The following is a 15,795-nucleotide window of genomic DNA, read 5'->3' as shown; positions in this document are numbered from 1 at the left end:
AATCTGCCTTTTCTTAAACCAGCTATCTTCCTCTTGTTCTTCAAATCCTTGTTAAAAGTCAGCATAATCATTTTACTAATATGCTAATACCTAATCCTTTAAGCAGCCTTGACGAAAAACAACCACATAAATGGAAGAAATGATTTTATATTTGATTACCTTGGCAGTCTAGCGTGTAAATCATCAGTCCTGCCAATTTGTTAGCATTCATTTTATCAATTTGTCCTAGGACATCTCCAACTAATCCTTCAAGTGATAACTGGTCCTGAGACTCATGCCTGTAAATTATGGTTCTAATGAGGAGAATATACTTATACTTTCCACTGTTTATGTCTGCAAGGTTATGCAGATAAGCTATATTAATTTCTGCAAGACTTATCTTCATTAAGACCTCTCTTTGCAATTCCTGAAAAATAAAGCAACTCTTCCTCACTAAACATAACTGATTTGTGTCCCCAGTTTGACAAAAGCAGGTTTAAGACTCTGTTCAATGACCTTCTGCAATCAAACCAACAATTTCAAGTTTTTAATGGGGTTAAGGTTCACAACCATCCAAAACCTACAGGTTTATTTTTTCATGTCTGACTTCTTTCAAAGCCCTACTATCACCACCCCATTTGTTATTCCTGGGAGTGACAACAGCTTATTATAAGATCAAATATACTAACTTTTTCTTTTGCAGCTCCTAACAGGCACTTTTAAGTCAACTTGCAGATATTTTAGCTTTCTTTCTTGCCTAAGCCCCCCCCCCCCCCTTTTTTTTTTTAACAGGTGCATTGTTTCATCTCCTGGGCAATTAATTTCTGTAATCACCCTCACCCTTTGATCCAGCTGATCACAGAACTCTACTCAGTTATTGTACTTATTTAGTGTTTGTACAATAAAAAAACACCCTCACTATAACTTTCACTCCTTTGTTTTTCTGGACATTATTACACGGCATAAACCCTAAAAAGAAGTAGAGAGGTCTTTAAGTACCTTAAGCCTCCAGCTATTGCGAGTTGCTGTTTAACTCTGTTACAGCTTGGCACTACAGTGGCAAGGTATATCTCCTAGTTGTTTTCCAGTCAGTCTACTCCACCTTCTCCTCAAATCTTGTAGGTTTGAACAGGCACGTGGCCTCTCCTCACACTGCCCAACCACTGCCTTGATCCTGTTGTTAGTACTCAGTTTCTTAGGCACAGTCTGTTAGCTAACTTCTTTCCGTTATTATTGCATAGGATTTGTATCCTTCATCACAACATGTCTTTCCTACACTTTTAGACCGCATAATTCTATAGCTGCTGTGTTCCAAGAGAAGCAGCACTCCCTCTTGCACAAAACCCTTTAGGATCATATGAAGAATTGCCCCACAGGCAGTCATGAGTTCTGCTAAGATCCTCAGCTGATATCCATTCCCTCTGGAGTAACACCAGAAACACTGAGCAAAAATCAGATATCGGAGAGCCCAAGTTCAGTTGGTACTGGATTTCTCCTGATTTCTTCCTGTGAAAAGTCATGTCTTACATGTCTTACTTCTCAGAATACAAATCTGTTATCCATCTCAGCTTTTTCTTTTCTTTCCATGGACCAGTGACCACTTGGGCCTCTACCAAAAACTTAAACCAATATCTTTTGACATCCTAGCTTTTGTTATCGCTAGAAACACAGTAATTTTTGCATTAATTATGATCACATAACAAAATAACTACTGATGGCAGCCTAGACCCTTAGGGGACTTCCACTTGGGCACTTCTGTCTCAAGTGACCTTTTCCTTCCATATTGCTCACAAATTTGTTTATCCTGGGAATAAGTTTGGAAATGACATCTCCATATAGTGACAGTAATTTTTTATTAGTGTATATTTTTTTGCAATAATTTATGGAGATAGTGTACCTGATGTAAAGGAAGTGTCTCCATCAATCTGCCTTTAGGTATTTCTCTTGCAAAAATTATTAGGAGAAGCGCACCCATTCTTTTAAGTGACTGAGATGCAATTTGTTTTTATAATTTTCAGTTTTACATTGCAGTCTGAGAAGGATGAGAGGCAAAGAAACATAATTATATATCAACTGGTGAAACATGAGATTCTCAAAATAAAACATACTATACCTTCAGGTTTTAAAAACAACTATTTTCTTTATTAATTCCCGTGCTTAATATTGGATAGTTATCCCTTAGGCAGAGAGCAAGAGATGAGTACTTAACGTGACAGAATGGCACAATGAGTTCCAGACAGAAATTTTCAGAGAAATGTGAATACAACATTTTATGCATGATGAGGGATATTATCTAATACGTTGAAAAAAAATGGTTGTCAGTCAGTATATTTACATCCTACTAGGACTATTTAAAGTAAAGGAAAAGAATATTTTCTTGACAATATATGTCTGTAGTAACTTTTCTGAAGGCTGTAAGCCCATGCCAAATGAAGTCTTCAAAAATATGAGTTATTTATGCCTACCTGTAGAAGTTTAACCCTTCATGTCCTGTAGAAGTTTAACCCTTCATGTCTGTATTTAGATGGCAAAAAATAAGTTTAAAATATGAACTTTTGAAAATAAACTGAACAAATGACTGATGTTGAACTAATTCAAGTATTTAAAATACTGTAATGAATTTAACGAATTGAGATCTCAAAAGAATTGTCAGGTAAATCAAGGCAACTAATTCAGTATGGTTGAGAATGCAGACTAGATAGTGACAGGTCAACATGAAAACAGTGATGTATAAGAGCTTGTGACAAATTCATGGGGAAACAGAAACAGTGAATTTAGATGGTGGACAAAAGAATTGTTACATGACAGCAACTGTGTTCAACTGGAACAACAACACCTTGCTTGAGTCACGGTTTCCCTTGTAGTCTCTCAGAACAATTACTGTATTATCACCACAGGGATTAAGATAAGAGCTTCAGAGTTGTATGTGCTTAATTGAGCTGATATACAGCTTGTACCATAATGTTTCTTCATGGAAAAAACTCAGTTTTCTGATGCATCCCTTTAATTGGTCATGAAATAAAATTAAGTATTTATTAAAGTCATAAAAAATAACAGCAGGCAGGCTAAAGTTTATTTAAGAATGGAAATACTTCAAAATTTGGTTTTACATCATGATGCCTTCCCCTCACATTATAATAATACATATATTGCTGCTTCTATATTATGAATGAAACATATAATTGCACACTCAACACCCACACAATCCCAACAAAATACTTGCAGATTTACTTCACAGTATTTTTTGTATCTGTGACCTTGCCCATGGAGCTGACTGGAGAGTAAATTCAGGAAAATCATTTTTCAGGGGAAATTAAAGATTTTAAGAGTTAAGGGTAAAATTATTGAACAGCTTTGACTAAATAAATAGAAAGAATTTTTGAAAGTATAGAGCAAATTCAACTTGTTGAATAGTAGGCAAGTTTTGTACCCCTTAGATACAATGCTTCATGTTGGCAGTAACACATTATATAAATATATACATATATTTATATAAATATACATACAATATATAATTTATATAAATATATATGCATATATTTATATAAATTATATACATATATAAAACTATGTTTGTATTTGATCTAAAACACAATTTTATGTTTTGTTGTTGTTATTGTTTTTATTTACAGGGAAAGAGCTGTCTTATTTCAACGAGAAAATAAGGTTTTCTTTCCTTTGTTTCTCATCACATGTATTTGTCTGTTGGAAGCACAAAAAAGTCTGACACATAGTTAAGGCTGCTAAACTTCCTATTATCTTATTTTTAATGAGTTATACTTTGACATTGTCTGAACCAGGACTGTAGCCCCCAGAATGCTGGAGACTTGTCTGCATCTTACACTGCTTTGTGGGCACTGGCAGTGAGAAAGAAGCATCAGCAGAAGAAAAGCTGAGATACAAGAAGAAACAATTTCAGCAGATACAATTTGGGATATGTTGACAGGGAGAAGTGAAAAGGAGTAGTAGAGTGGCCAAAGGGAGAGAACAACTCCTAGAGAGCTAAGAGCAAGAGAAAAACATCTGAAAAGCATAAGACATGCACAGACTTGGAGGATGAACTTGGCAGAAACAAAGAAGCCATGAAACAGAGTTAAAAAAAATAAGACTGAGGGGGAGAGATGAAAGCGGGGAAGAAAGGGTGTATAGCCTTTTCCCTACTTCTGCACGCTGTTAATTCACTGTAAAAGGTGAAATATGGACTACAGGAGACCCAGACTCAGGATGACAAGAGGCTTTCTTCCTTCCTGTTTCAGTTATATGACCTGCTGTACAAGTAATCACAACCATCAGAAACGCGATGGTGCTTTGAGAAGAGATAACCACAACAACAACAAAGTTCAAGAAGTAAGGTCAGCCCGAAGAAGAAAAAGCATTTCTCTGTTTTTTCCTGTCACTCCTCATTCAGTGAAATGTTTCATCCAGGAAAAGGAAGAATATGGCAGCATCTGTGCCTTGATTGAAAGAGACAGATTGACTCTCTAGAAAAGGAGAAATTGGTGGAGACAGGGTAAGTATAGTTCACCTAGAGCAGAAAAGATGTGAAAAGTGAAGAAAGAAGAAAACCTAGTTCATAAGAACACACACATTACAAAATCAAGTAAAGAAAATATCAAGTGCAAAGTTTCTAATGTGTTCTTAGTTTGACTTGTGCCATACAGGCCAAAACTGCTTTTAAGGTTACTTTATTTTTCAATTGGAGCTCATGTGTTAAATTAGAGTTCAAGCCCTTCTTTGCTATCTTGTCTATAATTAATCCCAAATTGACAACCTAACGGTGACCAGTGTTTCAAAATTTGCTTTTGTGGGGTAACAGAAGCATGAAAATGATTTTGTTGCCTCTAGACTACAGAGTGATAAATAGTTGCTCCCAATCAATGAGACTCATTTGAATGTGGAGTAAATATTTAAATGTGAATGATGAATCTCTGAAAAACAGACTGCTAATTGCAGCACTGTTGAAGTTGCCATAGAAGTAACATATGTAAATTACTACTTTCAAAGTGAAAGGACAGACATTTTTGGATGCTTCTATCAGATTAGTTTACAATTAACATCAAAGTTTTCTGACAGTTAAGTCACACACACTGTGATGAACTGTGATGGACATGATCAAAGTCGTGTTCCTTGCGAATAAAATGAACGGTTAGCATTTATAAACAAGCCTTTTTCTTTCCTCCTAAAATGGAGAAAGATGGGCCTAAAAATGATCTCAGCTGATCAAGTGTCTTATTAACTGTTCATATTCTTACTTCACGTTTTTCCTTCCACCTGGTAGAATGGTTTAAACTTTACTTTCAACAGTCTTTATTCACTGAACTTCTTGTTTTATCTTGATCCCTACACTAACCACAAATAATTAATTTACCTAACTATGAAATATAGATGAGATTAGTGCTTGCACCTTCCAGAGATCAGAGATACATTAATTATCCACTCTGAGGAGCATGGTATTGGGATGACTTTACCTATATCTGAAGGATAACATAAACAGATACTAAAAAATAAGGAAAAAACAGCCCATTGCTTTTCCTTTGTCCCAGAATTTGAAAATGATTCTGATTACTGATTGCATATTTATCTTTTGTTTTTCAATTCAAATGTGCTTTAAATACAGCATATTACAACACTTAAGTATTTTGAAAATTGAGACTTTGAGACTAGTGAAAATTTTGTCTTAAAACTACTTGATACCTTAGAGAATTCTGGCATCAATCCTTAGTCATTTTAATGTGCTCACGGTGAACAACACAGAACAATAACTTTTATTACCAGTTTTAATGAACTATACCTTTTTTTTTTCATCTCAAAAAACCTTTGAACTTTAGTGACTATTTAAATAATGATCGTGAATATCATTATGGAATGGTACACCAGACGATTTCAGAGTTTTGGAATTCAAGCAAAGATTTGGAACTGGAAGGGGCTATGTTTGCATTTTCCTATTATTAATACAAATTTGCAAAGATCAGTAGTATCTAACTAACAGTACAGCTTGACAGCAAGAAGTGCCTCTAAAATGTTCTTGTATTTATAACATCATTTCTATAATATTATATACAGCAATCTTATTAGCATCGGAATTTAGGATATAAGATGTGAAATATTTAAATATATGAAGTGGGTTGACCCCAGCCAACAGCCAAACACCCACACAGTTGCTTGCTCACTCGTCTCTCCTGAAGGATGTGGAGAAAATAGAAGGAAGGTGAGAAAACTCATGGATAGAGATAATGACAGTTTAACAGGTGAGATACAAGCTGTGCACACAAGTAAAGCATAAAAAGGCATTTATTCAGTACTTCACAATGGCAGGCAGAAGTTTAACCACTTGCTGGAAAGCAGAACCTCAGCAAACATAACTGCTACTTGGGAAGCCAAACACTTCCTTTCCCTGAAAGGGGGCATGCTGAGTATGACAACATACAATATCCTTTTGGCCACTTTGGGTCAGCTGTCCTGGCTGTGTCCCCTCTCAACTGCTTCCCTGTCCCCACCCTCCTCACTGGTGGTAAAAGTGGAGTAGCAAAGAGGAAAAACCTTGATGCTGTACAAGCAATGTTCAGCAACAGCCAAAATGCCTCATGTTATCAATACTATTTTAGCTAGAAATTCAAAACACAGCACCATACAAGCTGCCATGAAGATAGTTAACTCCAGATATAGTACAACATATTCACAACCACACCTGTACCTGTTGATGTTCATCCTTGGTAATTTCTACTAATTTTTTTTTTATTTATTTTTCTTTTTTTTGAGAATTTCTAAAAGGTTTTGCAAGAAGCTTTCTCCTTTTCTACTTCTTTCAGAGCCTGCCTCTTTCTATCTCTCTTCCCCTACCCTCACCCCACCCTACATAACAAGTTTTTCTCTTCAAATAATGGGTAAAGACATTTGTATAACAACTCTTTTTGACCACTGCTCTCCAGGAACAAAAAGGAGAAATGGAAAGTTAGCTGTTTTGAAGCGAAATCTTTGGCAATCAAGAGGATACACTAATCAGTTACAAAGATGCAAAACACCAAGAGTTCATAAGGTGGTTATTTCCTAACACCTAATCCTTCCTGAGGCTGGGACCTTGCCAAACCAGGATGGATCCTCAGCCTCTAAGATGTCAGATGGTTATATTCAATGCTTATGGCAGAAGGTAGTTCTCATTTTGATGGTTTTCCAACAGGTTTTTCTACAGTTGCTCCATATGCATATTCCTCATTGAATAACATAATAACTTAGATCATTATGTCAATATCGAACAAAACTAATCAACACCTCACTTCGGGGTCTTCTGTTTTTGTTTGTTTGTTTTGTTTTGTTTTTGTTTGTTTTCTTTTTGACTGAAAGTACACCATAGTGAATTTCCTATAGGCTTTGTTTCCAGAGTTTGCATGTGAAATTCTAGTATGAAAGCTATGTCAAATACCTTATTAAGAAAAAGATACCCATCTAAAATTCCCAACTGCTTTTTTTTTTTTTTCCACTTCTTAAAGCTACTACCATTGACCTTCTCCATCTGATTAGTCTCTCATGAACTTCAACGAGTTCTTAATGAATATTATTAATGTTCCTGGGATTTCAACAGCCTTTTTTTAATTTATTTTTTTTTTTGTAAGTACTCCAAAGCAAAAGATAAATGCTAAATACTTATAAATATATCCATATAGACATATAGATGTTCAGATGGAATTGCGGAATTGCGGAATAGCAGAAACATAAATAAAATATACTGTAGGATATTTAATGCATGAAGACTCACCGAGAAATGGATGATTCTTGATTGGGCAGGTTTTGATGGTTACTTCTGGGCTGTGCACCAAATCATTATAAACTCTAGGACTTCCATCCCAAACACAAGTCATACTGTAAAGAACAAAAAGAAAACACACAACTGAAAATGTGCAATTTCTTCCTTTGATGAGAAAAATGAATTATACGGCACATAGTATTTAATGCAGTCACTAATTATCACAGTGAAAAAAATACTGAAAAAAAAAAGTGAAACTGAAAAGAACAGAACAGAGGAGCATTCAATTTAATGAAACAACAGTGACAATGAAAGGAGAAAAGAACACTAAATTCTATTTCATGGAACAGTCTGAGAGATGGAAGAATAACCAGGATAACAGCAAATATGGGTGTACTCTAACATGAGTATCAAAAGCCTAAATTTCTCATACACAATATGGCAATTATAATTCCTAGTAATCAGAAACAGTTTAGCTTTGATTTAATGTATTTCACCAAGAATACTTATAGATTGCATCAAGAAGTTTTCAACAGAGAGGTTACAATGTGAATGAGCAATAAGCAATGTTAAGTAGCATTTCAATGGATTGTAGAATTTATATCTTAGCTCTAAGTTATGCCTTCGGGTTCAAAGACTGAACTGTAAGGCTGGGTGAATTCAGGGTTAGATCCAGGTACACCGATGGATGGAAACAGGCAGAGGAAAGGAGAGGGGTTCTGTTCCATTTAGTGAATTTCATGATGACACCAAAAGCAGGTCTAAGTAAAAGATGAATGTTGGGACAGATTTCATTTACAGATGGCTATATATTGATTAGCTGTTTGATACAGTACTAAATAAACTATTTGGAAGAAAAAAGGTATAACTCATCGTTAGCCCTGAGCTCAGCCTTCTGGATTCTGATTATCACATTTTCATGTGGTTTGAGAACTGCAAAGCTTCAGTCATGTCAATGCTAATTTTGAAGTTAGAAACGCAGGGGTTTTTTTTTTGTTTTGTTTGTTTTGTTTTTTTTAAATGGTATCGTGTTCAATTTTTTGACCTTTTTTCAATCAGATTACAGAAGGCTGTATCCAAAGAATACCATAAATACTTTTCAGATCTACTTCTAATTTGACTATTTGTATACTATTTCTGAGTTGAAGTACAGGGAAACAATAGTTGAGGAAGAACAGAATTTCAAAGAAGGTTGTACAGAGCAGAAAATAGCAGTTCTGGAAAAATAGCTATTATCTGCGGAAATAAATAATTCTGTCTATAAGAGAAGTACTGTTAGAGTATTACTGTTTCTAATAGAAAATGTTAAGCTTCTAGTGAAGTGTAAGAGAAGGAAAAGATGAAATGCACAGGAAACCTTTAAAAAGGTGGATTTATTTCTGCTTGTCTGGATATACTAAGCCGGGTTAGCTTTTCCTGATCCTCCCATGTATTACAGTAAATAGTAAAACAGTTATGTCGCAACACCAATTGCTCTTTATGTGAATGAGTGAATAAAAATGTTTCATTTTGCTCTTTGCTTACCATTTCTTACTGACATTTCATGAAGTCACATACTTTTAACAGCTAATGCAAGAGCAAGGTGGTGAAGAGTGTTATTATATATATATAATATATATAACTCTCTCTTGGATAGGCTACTGGCTTATCTTGGACACTTGGGACCATAAGCTACTGCTGCTTTATTTTTTCTTGCATTTTTGTGAATATGAAATCGTTTAAATCATTCTGGCAACAAATGAAATAAAAGGAGAAAAATCCTTTCACTTTTAGTTCACATAAATCACCTAGGTCTTGACACAACAGAAACCACAGATACCCTTGGTATGTTTGTGACTGTAGATGCAAAGGCTGGTAAAAATAACAAAGCTGCTTATATTCTGTGAAAGCCAGAATTACTAGGACATAGCATTTGTTTAGAAGCTACAGTGAAATGAAGAATAGGAAGGCAATGAGAGAAGCAGATATACACTGTAGATCACAATGGAACTGGGGTTGTTCAATTCTGACAACATTCATAAATACTGCAGTGAAATAAAAATGGATGGGTACAGTAGAGCAGTGTTCAGGAGACTCCCCAAAACCTCCATCATATGCAGAATGGAGTAAGAGAGGAGTTGATGATGACCAGATTTATTCAAGTACCCTGAACTTCTCGGTGCCCATACAGTTCAAAGTTTTATGAGGGAAAACTAGTAGGCAGACCTTTTCTTTCCAGCTGCAGGCCCCTCCAGGGATGTGATGCTGCCTTTTCACCTGTCTCTCAGAGATGACAGTAGAATATCAGTGATCTCGCCACCACGGCCCAAATAAGGACTCCCACATTGAAGCCTTATTTCTGTTTGTGCTTCCTAAGCAGACAACCTTGTTGCCTCCTTCCTAATTCATGTTCCTACTGTAGATTTTGCACAGTGTTCAGCACTGGCTTATGTTTGGGGTAGGATAGGGAGAGAATAGAAACTTTTTCCTGGCTATGGCAACAACCTGACATCCAGTCTTCTGGATCTCCTTTCAGACACAGGACCAACTTTCAGGTGAACAAAGATATTGCTGACTTCATGAGCTGATCCGCAGCCATGATTCTCCTATGCTCTTATGACATCTTTGAGCCCGTTCCTGGATTGAAGATAGTGAAGATAGTGAGATACTTCATAGTATCTCACACCCTGCAACTCATACCAGGCAGTGGCTATTCTTAGGTCTGAGCAAGTCTGCCAATGCCACAATTAAAGTCTCTGAGGTAAATCTTCAAATGCCTGTCATTCAAATAGTACAAGCTGAAAACATTCATGAAACTGTCAAGGATTTTACTGTCACCCAGAACATCTGTTCAAGTCTGAACCCTGCTTGCTTCCCAGTGAATGTGCCGGTAGTCCATTCACTGCTGCATAAAGAAAGAAGGTACATGCCTCACTAGGGCAGAACAACAGTCCACTGAACACAGTACACTAGACAGCCAAAGCTGCATCACAGTCTTTCAGAAAATCACAAAAATTCCTCCACATGTTCTATCATGCAATTTTATATCTTTGAGAAGAACAGGCTGTTGGACGAGAGTAATGAAGGGAGCACAGGTACAGCAGAGAAGATGTTTCCAGGGTCATCAAGCTGGTATTGAGCTTACGGCACAAAAGCACAAAAGTTACTAATGAAGTATGTAATTCATCTTTTTACTTGAGTCATCTGTCCTGTCTTTTCCTCCTCTTTGTCCTTTCATATATGTATTGCACATAAAATGTCAGTGAGGGGGGAGAAAAACTAAAAATAAAAACAGGTAGGGAAACATTAATTAAGAATTATATCTAAAAATTATATCAAGACATTTTTATATAACCATAAAAATGCTATTTTGGATATTTGGAGCCTTCTGCAGAACACTGTGGGAATTGTAGGTTAGGAGCTATCAATGGTCAACAAAAAAAATGTCAAAAAGTACGTAAATGATAATTTGCCTCCTTTCCCTTCAAAAGCATGGAAGGAAATTCACTGCTACATTTATCTGTACATTGAGATGAGAAAACAGCTCAAATAACTTTTGAAAAAATGAAAAAAAAAAATCTGGAATAGAAAGATTAACAATTCTAAGGTTAGAATTGCAAACTTTATCTTTTTTATATAGTTTCATAAAGCACAGTGGGAGCCTTCTGACCATAACGAGCTGCCAGATCAAGCCTACTGTGCTTCCACAACTATATACCAATTGCTTACAAGGGCCACCTTTATTTTTCAGGCTGAAAATATATGCTCATGTTGCTTTTTCTTAAACACAATTATTTAAGTTATTTCAATAAGCAGTCGCTAACAGAAATTAAGGGTGATGAAACAGAACCATTATAATGCAGTCTGAGTTCAAACTCTTTTTTCATTGCTATGCCTAATAGAGCCAGAGGAAGGCAGAAGTTGAACGTATTTTCTTTACCAAATCGTAGTAGAAGCATTTATCACTACTTCACAAACAGTTTGTGAATTAACCAATAAATAGTGTTTATGTTATTTTTTATATTATTGACTGGACATGAGTCGGAAAAATACATTTGCAGTTACAGAATTGGCTTATATTTGGCAATAACAGACTTTGTTTCTGCTTTTGGAACAGGTTAGTCACTGCACCCAGCCTGTCTCAATTTAAGAAGCATTTGGACTGTGCACTTAGTCATATGGTCTAAACTTTTGGGTGGACCTGTGCGGTGCCAGGAGTTGGACTTGATGATCCTTATGGGTCCCTTCCAACTTGGGAGATTCTATGATTCTATGATTTTGATACAGAACAGCTATGGGACTTAATCTCGATAAACTCACTATAAACTCTACACAGACCGTTCAACATTTTACAAAAATGTTTAGAAATCTGATGCTATAATAATACAACCAAGAACCACAGCTGAGATCTTAATTGCAAAGAAAAGAAAAAACAAACAAACAAACAAACAAACAAAAAAAAAAAATAACCTTCAAAAGTAATTTAAAACTAGTTTCTGAAAGGGCTTGCCACGTTTGATTCCCATGCTTGATTTCCACATACAGTTATTGGAAGATAGTTAAGTGGAGTTGCACTAAGTCACTTTAACATGGATGATCTCAAAGGAATTACCTGTTCCGGACAGTACTTGATACCCAACAGAAAGCATTATTTTTATATATTAGGCTGAAGGCTAAGTCCACATGACTTAGGTTAATGATAGAGGGAATGTGAAGTATGGTTTGTTAAACCGAATAGGCTGTGGCATAATAAGTAAAATACAGTGGGCTACAGTGAATCTGTGTTGCATTTCCATGTATATATGGACATAATCCTTTGATGGGAATTAGTTATTCTTTCAATACTTGTAGCTGTGCTTGCTATAAACTCTTCACTAAGACACAATGCTGGATGAGCAGAGAGTGAGGAGAACTGAAAATGACAAAAATCTGGAGGAGTGGCTGATAAATGAGAGGGTCGTGCAGCCATCCAGAGTACCCTGGATGGATTGGAGTTGGGAGCCAACAGGAACTTCATGAAGTTCAGTGAAGAGAATTGCAAAGCTCTGCACCTCGGGAGAAATGCTCAGTACATGCTGGGAGACAATCACCTTGTCTCAAAAGAAGCTAGGGGTCCCAGTGAAGTCCACTGACTATGAGCCAGCAATATGCCCTTGTGGCAAAGCAGGCTAATGGTGTCCTGGGCTGCATTAGGAAGAGCATTGACAGCACGTTGAGGGATCAGATCTACACAGCAGTGGTGAGGCTGCACCTGCAGGGCTGTTTTCAGTTCGGGACTCTTCAGCACAGAGAGAGACACTGATTTTAAGATTATGGAAAAATACATTTTGCAATGAGAGACAGCATGCCCTTTGCTTTAGCACCAAATCTGATGCACCAAATAGAGCTACTATGACAGTATTCTCTTGCCTTTCTTTGCAGTTTCCAGAACATCCTATGCAGCTAAACCCAAGGCATAAATCCCACAGGGCTGTATTTCTGCTGAAAAATAGTGCAGTGTATTTCCTGGCTAAGAGGTAGCAGCATCTTGCTAAAACCCTACTATGTTGTTTCTTGTTTTGTTTTCCAACTGACAAATGAAATAAAAAGATATAGCATTTTTTATTATTATTAATAATTTTTGAAACATAAGGATGTCAGTTTCTGTTACATCATCACCTAATAAATACTGGAGACATTGCATATATGATGTGCTATGGTAACAGCCTTGCAGATATGACCGTTTAGATTAACTGCTTCCTCTACCAAGGAGCTTGCAGTATTTGTTCCTAAGCCTTTAAATGGCTATACAGGTGAACAGCAATCCTCATGGCACTGAACTGCCTAAATTCTGTTTGATATACCTGTAAGTCATGCATACACTCTCAAGGTAAGGGTCTAAAAATATCTGAGAATAAAACAAAGCAACCTCCTCCTATCACCAAAATGAAACAAAAATAAAAATGAAATAAAAATAAAAATAAAAAATTGAGCTGTAAGTGGCTACAATATATAACAAAGGTCTCTGACACAGGCCTAGCTGGTTTTGTTGTCCTGGGTAACTGCTCAGGAATCACTGTATCATCTGTAGGTATTTTAAAGTTATATCTCATTCATCTTCTTCCCCACCCCTTACCCATTTCTCAGGTTCATGATTAATACATTTCTCTTCTCTTTGAAGATGCTTCATTATTTTCAACTTACATTAGTCATTCTTGTTGGGGTGACTAAATCTCATGACTAGCAGAACACAGATTAGGCTAAAAATAATAAAATACAACAGTAATTACTAGGAAAGTAATTAACATTTACAGATTTTTCACTCATCCTTTTTACATTCTCTATAATTTGCTCAGCTTCAGCAAATCCAAATGCACTCAGGACAGTTCTATATTGTTTACTTTCAAGAAAAATAATGTATTCCTGTAGTGCACTGGACTGGGAATTTTCATTGTAAGGCTATCAGTTTTATCCTAAAGAAAAACAAAAATTGTAGCAATAAGAAGCTGAATAAAATATGATTTTGCAATAAGGACATTATTTACTTCCTTTTTTTTTTTTTTTTCTCTCTTTTTATAATGAAAAGTACCATAATATTCAACAAGAGGTATTGCACTTTCCATGAAATAAATGGATATATGTTTTTATACAGGAAAGGTTTAGGTGGATTTAATATCCAATATTATAAATCCGTCCTCAAGTCCTTTCCAGGCCTAAGCATACATACAACAGATTTGATTCCTTGTCTAATACACGTAGGGTTATAATATTAGTGAAAAGGGTTTCAACAATAGTGCAAATTTAAGTTAATGCTGCTGAGGTAGTACAATGGTTAATATGTACTCTTGTAGTTGAGAGTAAGAGTAGCTTTCTGTTTAACACTGTCAATCAGGATTGAATTCAAGATAAATGACAAGATGACATGAAGATTTGGTATTGTTAGAATTAAGCTCTGAACAGTTGAGTTCGCTAATGCATCCTGAATGAAGGAAAAAACTGAGATCAGCGTAAGTATTGTTTGTAGTTTCATTACCATTTCCTATTACTTTGTCTATAAAAATATATAGGTATTGGTGAAATTATTTGTAGTATAATTATAATTGTATTAATGCAATTAATTATAAATGTTCTACAATAAAATAATTTATTAATATAATTATGTTCTTATTTATCTTATTCCAACCAAAGATAGTTAAATATCATAATAGTGCTTTAGGCATCTTTCAGAAATAAGAAATGTGTGGAACAATGTGATGTATAAAACAAAAGATGGTGCTGATAGAAAAACAAAGAAAGATGAACATTCACAGCAAAACTAAACAATGAGTAAAATACGGCTGATCAAACAAGTCTGATCAAAAATCTCCAAGAATCTCATGCACCAGCCACTTGCAATTTCATGTATCACTCACAATAACAGAGTTAGTCTCCTCCCAAATAAGAGGAGGAGAAAAGTGAACTAGCTTGACTGTGAGTAGATATTCCCAAGTGAGGGAACTGAGACCAAGAGAACTGATGAAGGACAAAGACCTCAGCTGATACAGTAAACGTAGTAGAATAACTATCTTGTTGTTATTTTTTTTCAGTAATTCAGCTCCAGCTAAAATAAATGTCAAGACAGATGGTGATAGAAGAGGAAACTGTAATTATTTAGTGAGCATCTCAAATGCCTAAAACATAGTCTTGCCATGTTCTACTATTTCTTCTGCAAGTGAAGGAGTAAGTGTTGAGGAAAATGCATACTTCTTTGCTCATAACATCAACACCTGTAACATAACAAAATATTTTGAAGTCCAACATGTAAGAGCATGGAGGAAAAATCCCATAGTAGTAAATGTTGTAGCAATAATATTGCCTTTTTTTTTTCACATATAAATACCAAAGACCTTTCCATACTTTTTTTTTTCTAGCATAATGCAATTTCCTGCCAAAGCTTTCTTTATTTTTAACTGCATTAAATTTCATGAAAAGGCACTCTATTTTATTTTATTTTATTTTATTTTATTTTATTTTATTTTATTTTATTTTATTTTATTTTATTTTATTTTATTTTATTTTATTTTTTGTTAACTGGCAGTTAACATTTCCCCCAATTTTAGGGCTTCCTAGGAGGGCAG

This window comes from Netta rufina (genome assembly GCF_964035555.1).
Source record: "Netta rufina genome assembly, chromosome: 5".
In the NCBI taxonomy this organism is placed as follows: Eukaryota; Metazoa; Chordata; class Aves; order Anseriformes; family Anatidae; genus Netta; species Netta rufina.
The sequence above is the reverse complement of the archived record's forward strand: the minus strand, read 5'-3'. Positions refer to the sequence as shown.